Source organism: Haplochromis burtoni, unplaced genomic scaffold, assembly GCF_018398535.1.
Source record: "Haplochromis burtoni strain Fernald_Lab_line unplaced genomic scaffold, NCSU_Asbu1 Contig_103, whole genome shotgun sequence".
NCBI classification, from domain to species: Eukaryota; Metazoa; Chordata; class Actinopteri; order Cichliformes; family Cichlidae; genus Haplochromis; species Haplochromis burtoni.
Window position 1 is genome coordinate 769,661 of NW_024582464.1, and position 18,565 is coordinate 788,225.

The 18,565-nt window shown below is 38.4% G+C and overlaps 1 protein-coding gene across 6 annotated transcripts in view; it reads left to right on the plus strand.

Moving 5' to 3' along the window:
- Positions 1-10,346: 10,346 nt before the first annotated feature.
- LOC102306823 (heparan sulfate glucosamine 3-O-sulfotransferase 5) overlaps positions 10,347-18,565 on the plus strand; it is a 136,338-nt gene continuing 128,119 nt past the window's right edge. For 2 of the 6 annotated variants that reach the window (XM_005931036.3, XM_005931038.3), the window contains exons 1-2: positions 10,347-10,773; positions 15,654-15,720. The gene's annotated coding sequence lies outside the window, so the exon portion shown is untranslated. The other 4 variants (XM_005931039.3, XM_005931040.3, XM_005931037.3 and 1 more) reach the window with 3 other exon arrangements.

Sequence of the window (18,565 nt, forward strand, 5' to 3'; positions counted from 1 at the left end):
TTTTATCATTCATTTATATCATTTAGGTCACTATTGTGTAGCCTACCAAGCAGGCCTGATGCCTGGTGCCCTTATACACCATCATTTCAAAATGGAATAAGACCACTGGAATAAAAGAAATGGTTAGTTACCTGTGTAGATTGTACTGGTTACACACTGTAAATCTAGGTGACATGGTAATACTGGCACAACCACCTGCAAGATACAATTACAAAACTAATGGCAGAAGATTTGGAGTGTAAATGCCATAAAAAGTGGGGCCCAAGCAATTTAAGCTCAAGTCCCTCATTTTTTCTTTGTAAACATATAAGATTCACCAGCTGTAACAACCGAACTATTTGTGTGTTGTTATGGAAAGTTGTTGGCCTGTTAAGTATTTTTTAGAACAACTAAAGAAAATCGAACTATTCTTTACAAATCCAATAAAAACTAACTGTAAAGACAGTGAAAATACAACATTTCTGCATTTGCCCATTGTGGCTAAGAGAGAGCTGAGCATGATTTACCGGTCCATCTATGTTCATACCCTCTCCTATAGTCATAGGCTCTTAGTGTCCATAAGAATGAGATTGCTGATATAAGCAGCAGAAATGAGCTTTCCCTGAAAAGGTGGCTGACCTCTCCCCTAGACTGAGGAATTCAGTCATCTGAGAGGGGCTAAGAGTAGAGCTGTTGGTCCTCCACACCGAAAGAAGCCAGCTGAGGTAGTTCAGACACCGAACAACGATGCCTCCTGGGTAAGGTGTTTTTGGCATGTCCCACCAGGGGGAGACTCAGGACATGCTGGAGAGATTGCATCTCGCAGCTGGCCCGGGAATACCTCAGTGTTCCCCTGGATAAGCTTGAAGAGGTGGCTGTGGAAGGTTTAGGTGTCCTTGTGTAGGCTGCTGCTCCCACAACCCAGCCCAATAAGCAAAAGTTGATTTAGATGTCTTTTAGACAGTAAATCAACAGAAAATTACTTGGTGGATAGTTTACCTTAAAGAGCATAAAAAAAGATAGAACTGGAAACCAACTTTCATCTTCTGGCTAAATAAGTCTGTTCAATATGAAATCGTTTTAACAACCAGTGAAGCCTATTTTAAACCCAAGACTCCAGTTGCAAAGTGTATGGATAATGGAATTTTTTACTAGCTTTAGGTTACTAGCTTTCCTAATACCAAAACACCTAGTGGTAAATCACAGCTAAAAATTAGTTTCATAAAGAAAAGAAGATCCTCTTTGAAAACAGATTGATTCACAGTCCCTGTCACTGGTATTTCCTCTCAGCATCTCTGTTTGGACAAATTCTTGGGGCAATTAACAGCCAGGTCCTGGGTAGCGTGAGAGGAATGACTAGCAGAGGATAATGATGGATTTCTTCATCCTATCAGCAAACAGGCCATGGCCCATGTCTGCTCAGCCCTCCCCACCACGCCACCATCTCTGACATCCACCTGTACATCAGCCAGGGTTCATGAAGCATGACCAGAACAGGAGCCAGAGGGGATAGAGGAGGAACATCAGGATGAACAAACTGTTTCAGACTCTACTTCTGCATGCTGAATGCAAACAAAGTCCAGCTCTGTGAGCAAGTTTCTTTAAAATCTTTGCCAAGTAGCAGTAAGTACAGTTTCTTCTCTATCAATGTATTGATTGTAAGTGTGAAGGCAAATTGAAAGAGACTGTATAAACGTCTTATGAAAGCAATTACGTGGGCCTGGTACCTTCCAGTATGGATGGTGGATTATTGCCTGAAAAGCAGCATGGTGCACTAGAAATCAATGTCAATAAGATCCTAAGCTAACTGAAATGTAGTTGCATACTGTATATATAATGTAATCTAAGTCTTATTAAAGTATAAATCAGCAGCATCTCCTCTACTGTAGCTACAGAGTGGACATTTTGAAAAGTACCTCAAGGGCATATACAACACTGACATATTGATGTTCCAAACTATATCTTAATCATATTCTGGTTCTCTATCTCCACTTTTTATACTTTTGTGACTAGGCTTAAAAGATTTTATTTTATGTTAGTTCGTTTTATTTTTTCCTATAAAGGTTAGTTAGAGCTGGATCAGATGCCCCTGAACCAGCCCTTAGTTAGTATGCTGTAGTAGGCTTAGGCTGCTGGGGGACTTCCCATGATGCACTGAGTGTTTCGTCTTCATAGATATTTCTTCAGATTCTGTGGGTTTATACACCACTAGCACTATTTAATCATTACCAATGATAAAGCTCTGTGTCTCTCTCTCCTATACTTTGTCTGTTGTCCTATCTCTCTGTGCTGTCTTCTCTGTTTCTTCACCCCCAACCAGGTGGAGCAAATAGGTGGTTGCCCCATCCTGAGCCTGGTTTTACCACAGGTTTCTTCCTACTGTCACCATTTTACATTACAATATAAGGCACCTTGGTGTGGCTGTTGTTGTGAACTGGTGCTATATAAATCAAGTGGAACGGATGTTTTTGTCTGTTTTTAGTACAAGATTGAGCTGATAGCTATACTGAGGGTGGAAAATTGAAATTCCACATCACTGAAAGTGATTTTGTAGTTGTTGGTCCAAGAGTAAGACAGAAAACACCAACACTCAATTATCTAATATGAAAAAGCCTTACACAAATCCCAAAGTGTTTCCTTTTTATATTCTTGACTAGTAGCTGTTGTTTCTCATAATGGCATCCTAGAGAGCTAGATCTAATCCTATCCCTGCTAAACCTGACAGAGCTTACAGGTGAACCTTTTTAAAGATTTAACTGTTGGATTTTCCATCTTCCTAATTCTGTCAAGAGCATCAGTTGTGTTGTGCTGAAGTAGTGTCAAGCTTGATTTATACTTCTATGAATCTATGTAGTGCCTACACTATAGGATATTTAAGTGGCCAACGCCGTTGCTAGCATTTATATTTGCGTGTGGCACGTGTGTGTTGTTTTGCTTGGTTTGCTACTGAATCGTGAGATGGGGGTGGGCGCTCTGTCTTTGAGTTGGTCAGTTTTCTTGCAGTCAGTTTGAAACAATGGGCACTGAAGAAATAGTCAGAAATGCATAGTTTGCATCTGATAGGTTTTTTTTTTTTTTCAACTTTGTGACATTGAAAAATGGAAGTGAAAAGAATTGTTGAGTGACAAACAATTATGTTCATCTTTGGTCACACACACAAATTTTTTTCAGTTCAGTTCATTTTTTTCATGTAATATTTTTGCTGCCAATAAAGAAATAAATTAATTGCATGAAACAATGCTTTCACCTCAGAGAAGACTGTCAATGATGTAGGAATTGTGAATCTCATTCTGTCCTGCTCAGGTTTTATATTTTGCTCCTACTGGTTATAGTTAGGATCATAACCCTTTAGTAAATCACACAATTGTTGTATTTTTGCCTTTGTAAACCACCAAAGTGGATTTTAAACCAAACAATTAAAGTTAATCAAACAACCAAACAAGAAGTTCAGTCTTCAGTGTAACTCAATAATTGCATTAACATTTTAGAAAATGCAGCAATTTTTATGAATAGTCCCTATTTTTCAGAAAAGGATTTTAAATGTGATTTTTTTTCTGACCACAGAAAAATTTCCTTCCTTGCCAAAGTCCATTTTAAAAGAGCTTTGAGAAGACGGCGGCTTTCTGGACTGTATTCATATATGGCGTCTTGTTTCCGTGATATAGCTTTTTACAGCCTCAGGTCTTTGGTACTCACAGGGACTGCAGATGACCCGGATCTCCTGGATCTACCTCTGTCTGCCTCTGGCTCCTGGGGGAGTTCTACATCACACTTTTCCATTTGTGCTCTATCCTTTTATTAGATTTTCTTAGATTTTCTCTCTTCTTCCCTTTTGTTCCCTCCTGCCTGTCAGCTCAAACATCGTCACACTACATATATGATGTAATAACTGAAATAAAACTAATAGAAATTAATAAAGAAAAACATGTAGAAGAAAAAATTCAATAAGAGGAGCCTATAGAGAATGTATAGAACTCATCTTGGAAAACCAAAAATGTGTTTGGCACATCAGTGTATTCACATCATTTCTGATTGCAAAAGCTGCCAGACAGGACAGAAATTAAATTTATTTAATTTAATTTATTAGATTAAATTGGGGGAAATAAATGAGACTAATAGATTGTGTGAGTAGACTGTATTCATTTGGCTTAAATGTGCAACATTGTCTTCTTAAGGAAACTTAAGCAGAAAAGAATACACATATGTTAAGCCGATTATATATGACATTACAGAGATATAGCTTCCAACATGTATACAGTAATGACAAAGGAGACGTGAGAGTCTGAAATGTATGGGTGATCAGCATGCTCCTGCCTCCTACAGGAGCTGACATCAAACAGGTGGAAGAAAGGGCACTTCTTCCCACATGATTGAGGTGAGGTGGGGCAGTCATTGGACATGAATGTCATGTATGAGAGATCAATGGAGTGGCAGAAGCCAGCAGAGAGGCATGGAGGGCTGACAGCTCTGCCATGGAAATTTACAGCCTGTGTCTGTGGGAGCACAGTTCACCCTCCCCTCTTTGAATTTGACAGATGCAGCATGTTATGTATGCAAATGTCAATATATGTGTTCTAGTGAGGTGCATGTTGTTTATAAGTCATGAAGTAACAAAAGATTTTTGGTGTATTTAAAGTGTAAACCTTTTTTTTTTTTACTTTGTTGGTTTAACAGTTGCTGTTTCCTTTTTTGAAATGTGTCTAGCTTCCTCTAACCTGTGTTACTTACAGGATGCAGTGCAATTTGTGGATTTTTAGTTTTGATGTGATTTAACCAGACGAGGTGGTCTATTCATGCAACAATTGAATGTTACAAGCAGGAGAAGGAACAAGTGATTATATCAGTCAGTCAGTAGTACTATTGCTAATATTAGCTGTTCAATATATTCAATTCAGTTTTATTTTTATAGAGGCCAATTCAAACAAACAGTTGCCTCAAGACAATTTATGATATATGAGAAACCGCAAACCTAACCCGCAGTACTGTGAGGTCATTAAAAACTTAATATCCTTATAGTATTGTTTTTCGCATAATTAATACATATATCTTCAGAAGTTCCATCCATCCATTGTCTTTGACTTATCTTCATCAGGGTCACACGGAGGCTGGAGCCTATCCAGTATGTTGCAGGGCTCTGCAGACATTGCTACTGACAATTTTACAGAAATGTTTAATAACAGCTTTTCAGATTTGTTAACTGCACATTAATGCATTATAAAAGACAGGCTTGAAATCTAATACTATAGAAGGCTCTATGCACATGCAGGGGTAACCAAATGTGCATGCAGGGACTCTGAGTTTTTCTGTTTTGTCTTGTTTTGTTTTTTTGACGTGTGTGTTTTTTCATTTGTTTCATTTTTTACTCACCTTTTATTATCACTTTAACTTTTTAGTAAATGTAGGCACTTAAAAATTACTTAGACAGATTTAGGAAAAAGATCACGGCTCCCCGTGATTAAAGCTTCCCCTTTCAAAACAGGAATTGTGCTTGATGACAGATGACAAGTTGGAGGTGACATATCATTTTCAATAATGCCGTAACCCAGTGCATCACTGTGCAGATACAATGACACACCTAAAAAAGCAAAAATGTAACCAGTTAACTGCATTTTCATTGTTGTGGTATTTTTTGATTAATTTATTAAAATCAAAATAAAATTGCAAAGTGATGATAGAGACCATAAATGGATAAAAACATATAAAAAGTATGTTTCTGATTTTAAAGTAACCTTGATCATAAATTTACAGTTACTGTGGTTTTCTTTGCGCTGCTGTCCTTAGCTGTTGTAAGAGCAGATCCTCTGCCTCCTTTAAAATTCTTAGTGTTTTTAGTTATTTTACCATGTAATATTCAGTTGATAGTCATTGTCACACACCTAACTGAAGCTAATTAAAAAAGTTTACAGTTACACATGGCTTAATTGGAAATGCAGAGCAGAAACACAGTTTCCATTCCATTCATAACTTTGGTCAAATTCCTTTTGGAGGTATTTTAAACTGCCTGTAGTATTGATGCATATAGTTAAATAGCAAAGGATTATAATTACAGAAACAGGCAGCAGTTTTTCTGGATTGTGTTTGGTGTTTTGTGTTTTTTTTTTCTTATTATTTTAACTTGCATTTGTGCATGCTGTGATGACGTGTTCTCCTGAGCACACATATTAATTTCCTTTGTAAAATTATTTGTAGAATTTTCTATTTTTAGTGGAGTGCCTCTGAATTTGGTACTGTAGATGATGACATTTCTCTAGGATGTTCCTCTGATGCCAGGTCATGATGCCAGTTATCGTAAAAGTTTTTTAAGCATTACAAACTCCCTTTAGCCCTCTCCCTAATTTTTCTGAAACATTTTGCTGGCATAAAATTCAAAGCCAGTTTTAATTTTTCACATATTTCTCAATGTCATAATTTAATATGTTGTCTTTTTATTTTACTCTCTGCTCTACTAAAGTAGTGTTGCAGGATTCAGTTCAAAATAATTCTTAATTATGTTATAATTACAACCCTGCAATTTACTGACTGTGTGAAACCAGGTGCTTTAGACTTCTTTTTCTTTCTGATTGGTTGCCTCCATAAATACAGCTGTCAATAGCAGATGCAGTGGCTTGTGTTCTCACAGCCAGGGCTGTGTTGCTGTGATGACCAGGTTAGGGATATGTGTTTCCAAAGACATTGCACAAATATTTTTAAAAAAAGAAGAACGAGAAGAAGTCAAAGCTCACAGCAAAGCTCACATGGATAATTGTATACGCTGACAATGCCAGTTAAGTCCAAGTTAAGTCTGGACAGAACAGACACCCTAACATTAATTCAATTTAATTTTATTTCTATAGCACCAAATGGCAACAGCAGTTCCTTCAAGGGGTTTAATGTTGGTAAGGTAAAGACCCAACCATTATACAAAGAAAACATAGAAAACCCGAACAATCATGAGTAAGCACTTTAGTGACAGTGGGAAGGATAAACTCCCTTTTGACAGGAAGAAACAGCAGAACTAGGTCCATGGAGGGGCGACCGCAACTGGTTGGGGTAAGGGGGGGAAGAAAGGACAAAAGACATGCTGTGAAAGAAACCAATAATTAAAAATAAAGAGAGGTGCACATTAACCAAATATGAGTTGTGATTATGAACTTATTCAATATTGTCTTATTTTAGAATTTGTAGTACTCATTTACCTCATGTTTTTGATACTTCTTTGTTTTTACTTACTGTTACACAACATTCATTGTATAAATCTACATAACCGATAAGGCATGCAAAATGCAGCACCTACATGTGCTGGCCAGCAGGAATGAAAACAGCAAGGAGTCGGACAAACACATTACAGTTATTTGCAAACCATTGCATTCTGTTTTTATTTACATATTTCACGGCATCCCATGTTTTGGAGACAGTTGTGGTGTATCCATACATATATTAGTCAGAAGCAATTAGCAGACACTTCCTATGAGACCTTATGGTGAGCAATCAGAAGATAAGGATCTCAGATGGCTTCAATTTTTTTCACCCAGGTTGTTCTGTAGAGTACATAACTACCCTATTTTCCTCTTGTGGAGAGCCCTTCATCTGAAATGGGAACACTTACCCAAAATGAGCCCCACATCTAAGTACTGTGTATGGATGGGACAGGCCTCTTGACTGAAGAAGTGCTATTAACCAATTTGACATACTAAGAAGTCTCCTTTCTAATTTCGAATAATTCTTAGTGGAGGAGGTGAGGTTGAGAGCTTCGCTGTAGAGCTACTCAGCCAGAGATCAAAGTGCCAACCCCCAAGTGGATTAACGGCTGCTCCCGGGGTGATCACACCTCACACACTCAGGTATACGCACAGCGACCCTCGATGTGAAGTGGATTTCTTGTTCTTTTTTTAAAAAGGATTACCCCAACACACACATGCACGCGCCCTCACACACTGAAGGCAAATAAAAATAGGGATGAGACCACCTCCGCGGTTCAGATTTTCTCAAACTTGACAAAGTGAGGCTGGTTTTAGTTAGAAGCAAAGGAGGGAGGTGTGAGGAGGAAATAAAATGTGAGGCATATATCATCCCTAATGTGGTGATATGTTATACAGCAGTATTTTGTAATGGCATGTATTCATAGTGTCAATGGCTCTGTTAAAGTGACAGGAGTTATCCTGTTAAATTATAGCTCTAATCCCTGCCATCAGTAAAGCTTCACTCTAATATCACTAATGGCCAATATGGTAATTGTACCACATTAAAGGACTCACAGGATGTCTTTGGGAAAATTTATGACAATGTTTTGGTTTATGAGTTCTTACACATTCTTGTCCAACTTTAGTAATTTCCATAATTGTGTTTGACACACTTTGGCTTAATGTGATGCATTAAAGAGTGGCACAAACAGATTCTGTGTATCTATTAAACGCTTAACTGCTTGTTTCTAGATATGCTACTGCCACTGTAAGCTCAGCATTCACACATAAAAGCTGGATCAGGTGAATAATTTATGATTCTCGTTCCTCTCTGTGAGAGCATTACACAGTCTGAGTCTGATATAAAAAAAAAAGAAAGAATAAATATGTTCTGTTGCTGCAGTAAACTACAAGGCAGGCCTTAATTGTGCACTGCTGAAATTTGAATGTGGAGCTGCATAAGCTGGTGGTGCCTCTGCAGTAGTTCTATGCACTGATCCACCAGTGTTTCCCCCAGCACAGGCAGAAGCCAACGAAGTTATCTTACACATGACAGCTTCAGTCTGCTTTGGGATGGCTGAATAATTCAAAGTTCTTACACAGGACCATCTGGCAGGCCAAAGACACCAGCCTTCCTCAAATAGCTTTTGTAAAGCTCGTGTTGGGTGAAACAGCAGGACCGCTGCACAAGCAGACTGAGCTGCTTACCAGCAAAATGAAATATGCTGCGTCAGACTGATGGCTAATTTGTGAGCATATAGGCAATCAAGGCAATTAAGCTCAAATATTGTTGATAGGACATAAAGCCCATTTTCACTTTGCCCTCAGGCTGTACATCAGCTGAGATGTCAAATATGTCTCAATTTCTCACACCCTGCAGAGTTTGCAGAATATCGGGAATAAAGATATCATTTTGAACAACAGACATTTGCACTAGCCCACCGTGTGGACTACACTGCTGCATAAAAATCTACGCAACAGATGTGTGCATACAAAATGCAGCACCTGCATGTGCTGGGTAGTAGGAATGAGCACCTTCCAACAAAAAAGGTACCCAAAATTTTGTCCTGTAAGCTGCTTGAAGAAGCCTATTATGAAGTAAGGTAGGGATATATATACTTCAGTCAATTGCAAGCCAATACCATGCATAGCTAAAGTAGTTTTAAGATTTTAGAAATAGCAACTTAGAAGTGGCTGTGGCTCAGATGGGATAGGGAGGGGTCTACTAATCGGAAGGTTAGATCTTGATCCCTGGCCCCTTCAGTCCTTATGTGTAAGTATCCTTGTGTAAGATGCTGAACTTCAATTTTCACCCAGTACACTAACTGGCAGTGTGTGTGAATGTGCATGAATGTTAGATAAATTGTTTATGCATAATGTAAAAGCACTGCATGAATGAGTTTATGAATGGTTGAAAGAGGCCTCTAGGCTTTGAATTCTCAGTTAGAATAGAAAATCATCATATAATACCGTTTACCAACCTAAACGTAACACCAGCTTAAAGGTTATGCAGTAACAATGAGTTTTCAAGCAGGAGCTTTTTGTCTGCACTCACTATCTATTCATGCTGTAAGATCACAGCCAGTTATTTAAGTTACAACTCTCTTACCGGTTTATCAACATTTAAAGTAGTATTACATTTAGCAACAGTTCACAAGTAATTTAGGGTCACATAAAACAAGCCTATGTGAGTCACAAAAATTTATAAAAGAAAAAGTTTTTTTTAAAAAAAAAGAAAGAAGTAAAATAATGATTAAAAGCAACAACAAAATGGATATGTGTAATAGACAGTCTCTTCCTTTATGCCCTTTAGTTAAATGTCTTGTCAGCATGAGATAGACAGACAGCCTATCATGTTATCTAACACGTATTTGCTATTGCTTGTGTGATTAGATTGGCAGGAAAAAGTTATTTACCTCTAACGCGTAACGCCATACTCTTTAAATTTGCTTCAAGTTGCTCCAAATTTGGTTTTACCCTAAGATTTTTTTTCCCCATTATCATTATTTTTAAAACAACACATAAAATAAATAGAATATAATTAGAATATGTAATCTTTCTATCTAACAGATGGACGCAGGGAAAATAATCCCTACGTGCTCTCAGAATCACTTCTGCGCTTTTAGAAACTTTTGTGACGTCCTTGCATCCAACATCGTTGCGCATCCGCCCTCCCTCGCCCTCCTCCTTCTTCAGAAATACGCCCCGGCTCCGTCCGTGCCGCCTCCACCAGTCAGAAGCGGTACGGGGTGAGCTCCACGCGTCTCCGCGGCGGAATTGCTACTGAAGGGCACCGCGATGAACGTGGACTTCAGAAAAGGCTTCAACTAACAGGGATCCGCGTAAAACGAGAGGAGAGCTGACGCTGTGCTCACCGGCGGGCGCAGGCTGAGAGTTCCGTTCTGCGTGTTTTTATGATTATTATTTTTAATCTCGCACCTGCTCACGCGCACTGAGCGGAACATCCCGAGTCGGAGCCAACTTGCACTACCGCACTTGCCAGTAGTTGTCCCATAAGGAGCCGAACCTGCGAGCTTACGGGGGATGCTGAGAGGGTTTCTGATCTCCGTTACTGCTCCTGCTGAGCGCCGGGCTGGAAGGGTAGCTGGCGTGTCCTGGGGAGGATGCTGAACAGGTAAACACAAGCTAAGGAAAAAAAAAACGTTCTTATATTAACACTTTGCCCGTTATTTATCCTCAGCCTTGCTGGAGCTGTAGGAGGTGGAGAGGGTTAGTCCAGATTAGCTCTTCTTCTGCCTCTCGACCTTCCTGAACTTGTTTGCTTGTATCTGTGCACAGTCACTCTCATCGCAGGTGATTTATTATTGTCTCAGGCGGCAGGTGCTATTTTCATTGCTGCTGCTTGTCATCATTACTCTACATTTACCATCTTATAGCGCTTTTGTTAGTAGCTAAGTGCTTAAAGCTCTGTGGCAGTCTGTGAGAATGAAGATGAAAGGTAGAGTGTGGAGCAGTCAGTGACATTAGGTTAAGGGCTTAGGTTTAATGTCAACAGGAAAATACTGCTGCCCGTGGAAGCTCTTCAGTATCCTTGCTTGTCTTGGCTCAGCCAACTGTATTTCAGGCTTGAACATCCATTGCTTGCAGTGTTGGACTTCACACCATTCAACAGCTCTGAGACTGGAAATGGAAAAAGTCATTTACATAGCACTTCACTAAAATTACGCTACAAGCCCAATTCTCCTGTATAAAGCACTTAATTCTATGCATTTTAAGCATGTCATCTCACACTGACAGTTTACCTAACATGCATGTCTTTTATTCATAATGCTCTGAATAAAAAAAAAAAAAAAATTGGGAAGTACCAGCAATATCTGCGAATCAATTTCCCGTCAGGGACAATAAAGTTACCATTGACCATTGACCATATCTGTTGTTGCTGTGGATTTTCTCACAAATTAAGTTGTTTTGTAACTTGTACCGGTACAAGTCGATATGTTAGCTTTGCAGATCTGAGTGCCGTGGTTAAATGAATCAGCTTGATTCCTCCGGCAGAGGAAGACAAATCATTTTTCTAGGCTATGTTTTAATATTACTGTCATAACTTTGTGTTTGTTTGTTGCATTTTGTTTAAGAAACAAGATTATAAATTTACTGAATTGGTATTTATTAGTAGGGCTGGGCAATATGACCTCAGATCAAATCACCGTTAATACATATGCATACAGAGTTCTTGCGCTCATAGTTCACTAGGTTTTTACTGAAGCTGAGATATTTTTTTCTGTAATATGATTGAGCTCCAAATTTAACATATTGGTGATAATCACAAAACAATTTTTTTTTTACAGTTGTTGGTTGTCTTTGTTTGATGTTGTCTTTACTAAAGTCAAACAATGGACATTGTTTTTGTATTTGGTACAAAGTACGCAAGTTGGGCAATCGGCTTGGTGTTTGACTTTTCCTCCTTGGTGTTTCCACGTCACAGACTAGATAAGGCAGTCCTGTTACAACACACACAGTAGTATGTATAATAATGGGGGGAGTATTAATTTAATTGAAAAGGTTCTGAATGTCAGTTTTTATGCAGTTTTGATTAATTGTCTGTCCCATTCTTCAAACTAGCATCAGTTGCTAAAGTTAACAAAAGACAAGGTAACAAGTGAAGGGAAACATTCACAGGGATATGATTCTAACCCTTTAAGTGGAATATATTTTTTATGACATTGTAAATACTATTATGTGCTTGCTGACTGGTACACGTAAAGTCTTTAAGCAATAACACTATTAGTTAAGCAAAATTGATCCAACCACACTATCAGAGTATGTAGAAAGCGAAATGTAGAGAAATTCTTGTCATGTGTTCCACTCAGTTTCAAAGAATTTTGGTCAGTTCAGGATGAACAACTGAATCGACACTGTCTGTTGTGATACATGGCTACCATTTATGCAGTCCTGCTGTTGGTCCACTGTTCAGACAGCGATCTTATAATCAGTGTGTATTAGTAATGTTTATAGAAATCATTGGTAATGTTTTCACAGTACTGTAGCATGTGGGTGCAGGAATAATTTGTCTGATCCGTCAAACTGTCGAAATACGTAAAAAGTGCTCTGTTGTGTTTGTTTCCTCTGAGGACTTTTTCTTCATTATGCCCATTAAGAAGAGAGAGCAAATTATGCAGTCACAGTGCAAATATATTGTTTTGCACTCCCCAATTTTAATCTGCCGATTATAAGTGAAAATATTCTGGTTATGCAGGATCCCACCCAAAAAACAAAACAAAAAAACCCCAAAAAAACAAAACAGGCCAATAAAGAAGTTATCTGTCATTCTCTATGACTTAAAAACTGGGTTTGCTTGTAAATTGCAGTAGTACCACTAATAACAAGACCATATATTTCTAGTTTTAACTCAGTAAAGGCTAACGAAATGCATTAATTAACTGTTGTAGCTTTTGTCTAAATTCTAAAAAAAAAAAGCTGCATGAAGCAAATGCTGTTATGACTGCACAAAGATTACTTTTTTCTTGAATGTTATTCTTTTCTTCCATCATTATACAGTATCACATATCAATAGATCCACACCTCAATGTACACTCATATGCAGCTGAAATAGAAAGTACATTTTAAATGATAAGTTAGTAATATTTCCACCTTTATATAAGACTTGGATGTAGGCAGCATGATGTCATCCACTGAACATATAAGTAATTTTGTGAAGCCTCAAGCTGAGTGTTTTCGTCCTAGCCATCTTGGCTTTTTTCATCCCAGGTGTTATGAGCGCAGTGCGAAGCTGGCTGAGACATCCAACAATGTTGCATGCTCATTGGAGAACAAGTATAGTATATTATTGTTTTATCCTTGTTTTCAGACTCAGTAAATTAATATTTTTTCTTAACTGGTTATCCACTTCAGGTTCATGAAGGGGCATATTATATTCCTGCTTTCATGGGGTAAAAGGGAGAGACCAGTCCATTATAACTCTAACACAGTGAGAGACATGGCCATTTTAGAACCATCAATTAGCCTAACAAGCAAAGGAAATCAAACAAGGTAAAATATTGTCAAATAGAAATAGAGAATTGAAAAAGGCTTTCTAAATGTATTTCAAGAATTTTAACAAGGTCTTAGAGCAAGAAAACTGAGGGGTTATTTTCTTAGACATCTATTTAACCATGAGTAACCACAGGAGGTACCCCTGCTGGCCATGAAAGAAGCACAGGTGTAAGGCTCTACAGCATAAAGTTGATTAAACAATTTCTGATTTAATTACTTAAAATGATTGTCATTAAAATCCCTCAAACATGTTGTCAGTTACATTGAATGGCATTGAACAACTGGTTCTCATACTGTAACTGGTTCTTTTAATTTGATTTAAAATTGTAAAGTAAAAAGTCTGTGAAATACTAAATGCTAAACTTCCTCCTGGATTTGATCTCAGTGTCCACACTGGGTAATGTCAAACACTGTATTGGTTTAATGACTTGCATAGTCTGTATTTACTGCAACCTACAATTTCTGTTTCACCTTAAAATGACACCGATATATCATATTCTTGAGCATGGATCTCATCAGTGGGTAACTGTAGATGTGTTCCCGAAGGTCTGATTTGAGTTATCAGAGGTCATGATGGCACAAAGCTAGCAGCAGCCAGGACAGCATATTGCTCTATTCATCTTAATAACTCCTGTGGGCAGGGTGGCCGCGAAAGTTGAGGAAGGGCCTGAAAACTCTCTCCTGTGACCTTCTGAGAGAAACAAATGGAGCAGCACATGGCTGGCAGACGATCCAGTTGAGCTGCCAACTGCAGTAAAACTGTGAAAAGAAAAGCGAACATGAGAGAATTAGTCTATCGGTCTGATTTTACAGAACCTTCTACACTACATTGGTTTGACCTCTTACTCAACCACACATTATATTTCGCTCACGTTTGTCTTTGTAGAAGCACTAATTGAATTCATCCAATATTAAGGAAAGGACCCACATACTATACCAACTTGACCTTGGCTAAGAGTTGCTAACAACTTGCGTCAAAGTGAGGCCTGCTGTGCCATCACTCCACATTCATGATGGTCAATCTCCTATTTCTAATTTAGAAAATATGTTTGGGTTACTGCAACATGGATTCATTTCTTGCTTACTAAGCAATTATGGTGGCAGACACAAAGAGAGAAGAGGAGGGTAACTATAGGATTGAAACCTGAGGATGGTGCAGGAATTTGTCAGCCCTCTGCACTGACACCATTATCCAAGACAACTTCTCACGGATGGTGATATATGACTAAGGTGACCATAATCATTATTCACAGAACAGTCTTCTTCTTCTTCTTTTCCCTGGCATCCCTTCATCCTGGGTCTGATCAACTGTGTTCCATTATGCTGCTGTAATGATTTGTGGAGGTCTGTGTTGCTGTAGCATTTGAAGGACGGTGTGTTGCAGAGCTTTCCAAAACAATATCATAACCCATATCCATTAGCCATATGGGTTCCATTCCCCAGATTTGCTTGATGCAATTTAGGTGTCCTCGCACAGTAGACCCATGTGACACGCCTAGGATTCAATTAATTAGACGGTATTGTTTTCTTTTTCTAGCTTTTATACCCTACTTTAAATGGTGGTTTCCACTTTGTATGTCCTATGGAAAAAGCTGATGATTTTCTTTGAGATTACTTTATTCATTAAATATTTAATCAGTGGATTTAGCAAAAACAAGGCTACCACAGTTTATTAAATAACTACTTCTTTTTCTGTATTGATTGTAATGGTCAAAAACTACGTCAATATGGCGTATGGGATATGCTGCATCATATCTTGACAAATACATGACAAATTGAAATAAGAAAAGTGGACATTGTTTTAAAGTTCTCTATTACATATTACAAACTAATCCCAATGTAGATTTTCTTTTAGATCCAGGGACTCGTTTTATGTATGCTGTTTAAAGCACTGATGGAGGTTTGCAGTATTGGACTATTCTTGTACTTGGACCTCAACCACGTAATTACAACATCAGCTAAGGTCCTGCAGTAATTGCTTTTTTTCTTGCTCTCTTTCAGGGGAGTGATTTGCTGATACGTCATATACGGCAGAATGAAATGGCATTTTATCAAATTACCACAACAGGTAAATTTTTGCCAGGGACACACAGACACATTCTTCCTCTTTCTGCAGTGTATAAAGAGAAAACACAAATACTGAATAAATAACAATATTAAATTGTAGTTTACCTTAGAAACCTACTGCTTTCTGATTATACACCACTAATAAAGGCTGCATTTCATGGATGGACTTTAGCATGGGTAGTTTTAAGCTTGAACATTTTCAAAGAAATTTTGAAACACAGGCTCTGTGTTCCTAACACTCGCCCTAGTTTTCCATTACAATAGTAGAATGTTCCTATAAATTTTGTATCATTAGCAAACAACAGTGTGGGAAAGAAACAATATTTGTCTTCATAAATGTTATAAAAATATTTTGTCTCTATGGTTTATGTTGCAATGAGTCTTGGTAGTTACAAAAACAAAAAATTGTTTTCTGTTCATCCTTTTTAATTTGAGCGTAATGTAACTGATGAGGAAAACATCCCGGACATTGTGCCTTCCTTCTCTCACCACAACCGGTCGTGGCAGATGGCCGCCAACCCTGAGCCTGGTTCTGTCAGAGCTTTCTTCCTGTTAAAATGAAGCTTTTCCTTTTCTCTGTCGCCAAAGTACCTGCTCATGGGGTGGGGGGTCATATGATTTTTGTGTTTTTCTCTGTATGTATTTTTGTAGGGTCTACCTTATAATATAAAGCGCCTCGAAGCGACTGTTGATGTGTTTGAAATTTATTCAGAATGTCCATGAAAATGGAACACGATCACAGGTGGTGACATGGGACAGAATTATTGCTGACTTTGCCACAACTTGTCCTTTAGGACAAATGAAAGTAAGGAGATTTGTTATGAAGAGCTCCCATTTCTGTTATCAACTGTTTGAACTAAGCTTGTGGTTCAAACTCATTGGTATTACATGAGAACAAGCAAGTCAAACAGTGCTTGCCATGCTCTTAGCCAGGCAGTGCTTGCCTCATCAAATTTAAAAAGATACATAAATTAAAACATACAAACAACCATAAATTCAAAAACAGTGCTGTCATAAAGCTCCTCACCTATTTGCGTTCATCCCATGCATTACTTCTATCTTGTGTCTTTGGCTGCAGTTGACTATTATACTGAAAGCCCTGCTTGTTTTGTACTCTTGAAAATTGCAAAAAGTAGGTGTGTCTGTCTCCTGAGCTGAGTTGAGAGCGCAGTAGCTTTTTTTTTGGTTTGCTCATGCACATTGTGGATAAACCTCTGGTCTTTCACAGGAAACTGATGACCAGCGTGTGTGGCAAACTGCTGCAGGCCCTACTTTCATTGCTCTGAGATCAGTTGCAATCTGCGCTTTGTGTGAAAACACAGCTAGCATAAGCAAGTAAATGAGTATCAGTGATTTATCATTGTAACAGATGAGTTTCCTCTTACTACCTAACAACTTAACTACTTTGGTCAATGTGTGATGGAGTGTGAAAAAGTTGTTAAAAAGGTCTAATGATGATGGAGAGGGACAGTACCTCTGACCATGTGCAGGCTCAGCAGCACTTTCAGATTAGCGTCTATGAGAAAGCACTTGGTTGACTGAATGTAACAAATTTAACCAGCTGTCTGTGAACACTGCACCTTCATTTTTCATTAATATTATTTTCGATATTTTGGATATTGATAGTTAATGATGTGACACACAGCTCAAGCCTTTTAATTCAAATTATTTTTAATTATTATATTTTAATACACTTAAAAAAAATCATGATGTAGACCTGCAACTGTTTTTACTTTTGATACCTTATGTCTCGAAAGCCAGGGATTGAACTCAGAATCAGAATCAGAATACTTTATTGATCCCCAGGGGAAATTATGTTGGTTACAGTGCTCCAGTACAAACAGTAACAAAAACAGACAATACAAGAAGTAAGAAATAACACAATATATAGAATATATACATATATATATAAGTCAGTTACTGATGAATATCTGGATAAGAAAGAAGAGCACGTGCAAAAATTGTGTAGCTATAGCAGTATACAGTGTGTTAGGTGGATGAGTTGTACAGGGAGATGGCCACAGGCAAGGATGGTTTCCTGTGTCGTTCAGGTGCTTTTTGGTAATCTCAGTCTCTCACTGGACGTGCTCCTGTGGCTAGCCAGCACGTCATGGAGTGGGTGGGAGGAATTATCCAACATTGCTGCCAGAGTTTGCGCCCTTGACCATCATCTGACACACATTGTACATGACCCCTAGAGTTCCCTAATGCCCTGAATGTTGTAGGGCTGTGTCGGCTGACATGCCTCTGCAATACAACTTGGAGATCTGCAGTAGTGCCACCGGATTGGCTGACTAGGGTGGTGGTTCTCATCTTTAAGAAGAGGAACTGGAGAGCGTGTGCTCCAGCACCAGGGGTCACGCTACTTAGGCTTCCTGACACCCCTGGAGAGATTATATTTCTTGGCTGGCCTGGGAATTCTTCTGTGTTCCCCAAGATGAGCTGGAGGACGTGGCTGGGAAGAAGGAAATCTGAGGTTCTCTGCTTAGGCTGTTTAGGCTGCATTCCTTCCGGACGATAATGCCCCTGATAAGAGAAACAAATGGATACTTTATGGATGGATACTCTACAATAATTTGTTTGAGGTATAGCGAGGAATTTTCATAGTTTTTGATTGCATTTCTTCCTAAATTAATAGTTTGAAAAACTCTTCCATCACTTGTCATTGTCAGCGCACAGTAAAAAAATGTTTGGTTATATATTTTATAATTATTTTATTCTAGAATTCTTCAGCCAGGAAAAAGTGCTTAAAAGTGAAGACATCCATCTGAAGTGCCGATAGTCAGCGAAAAGGTATTTTTTAATGTGATCCAAGATGTTTTTGTTTCTGTGTTTGTGGTGGTGGG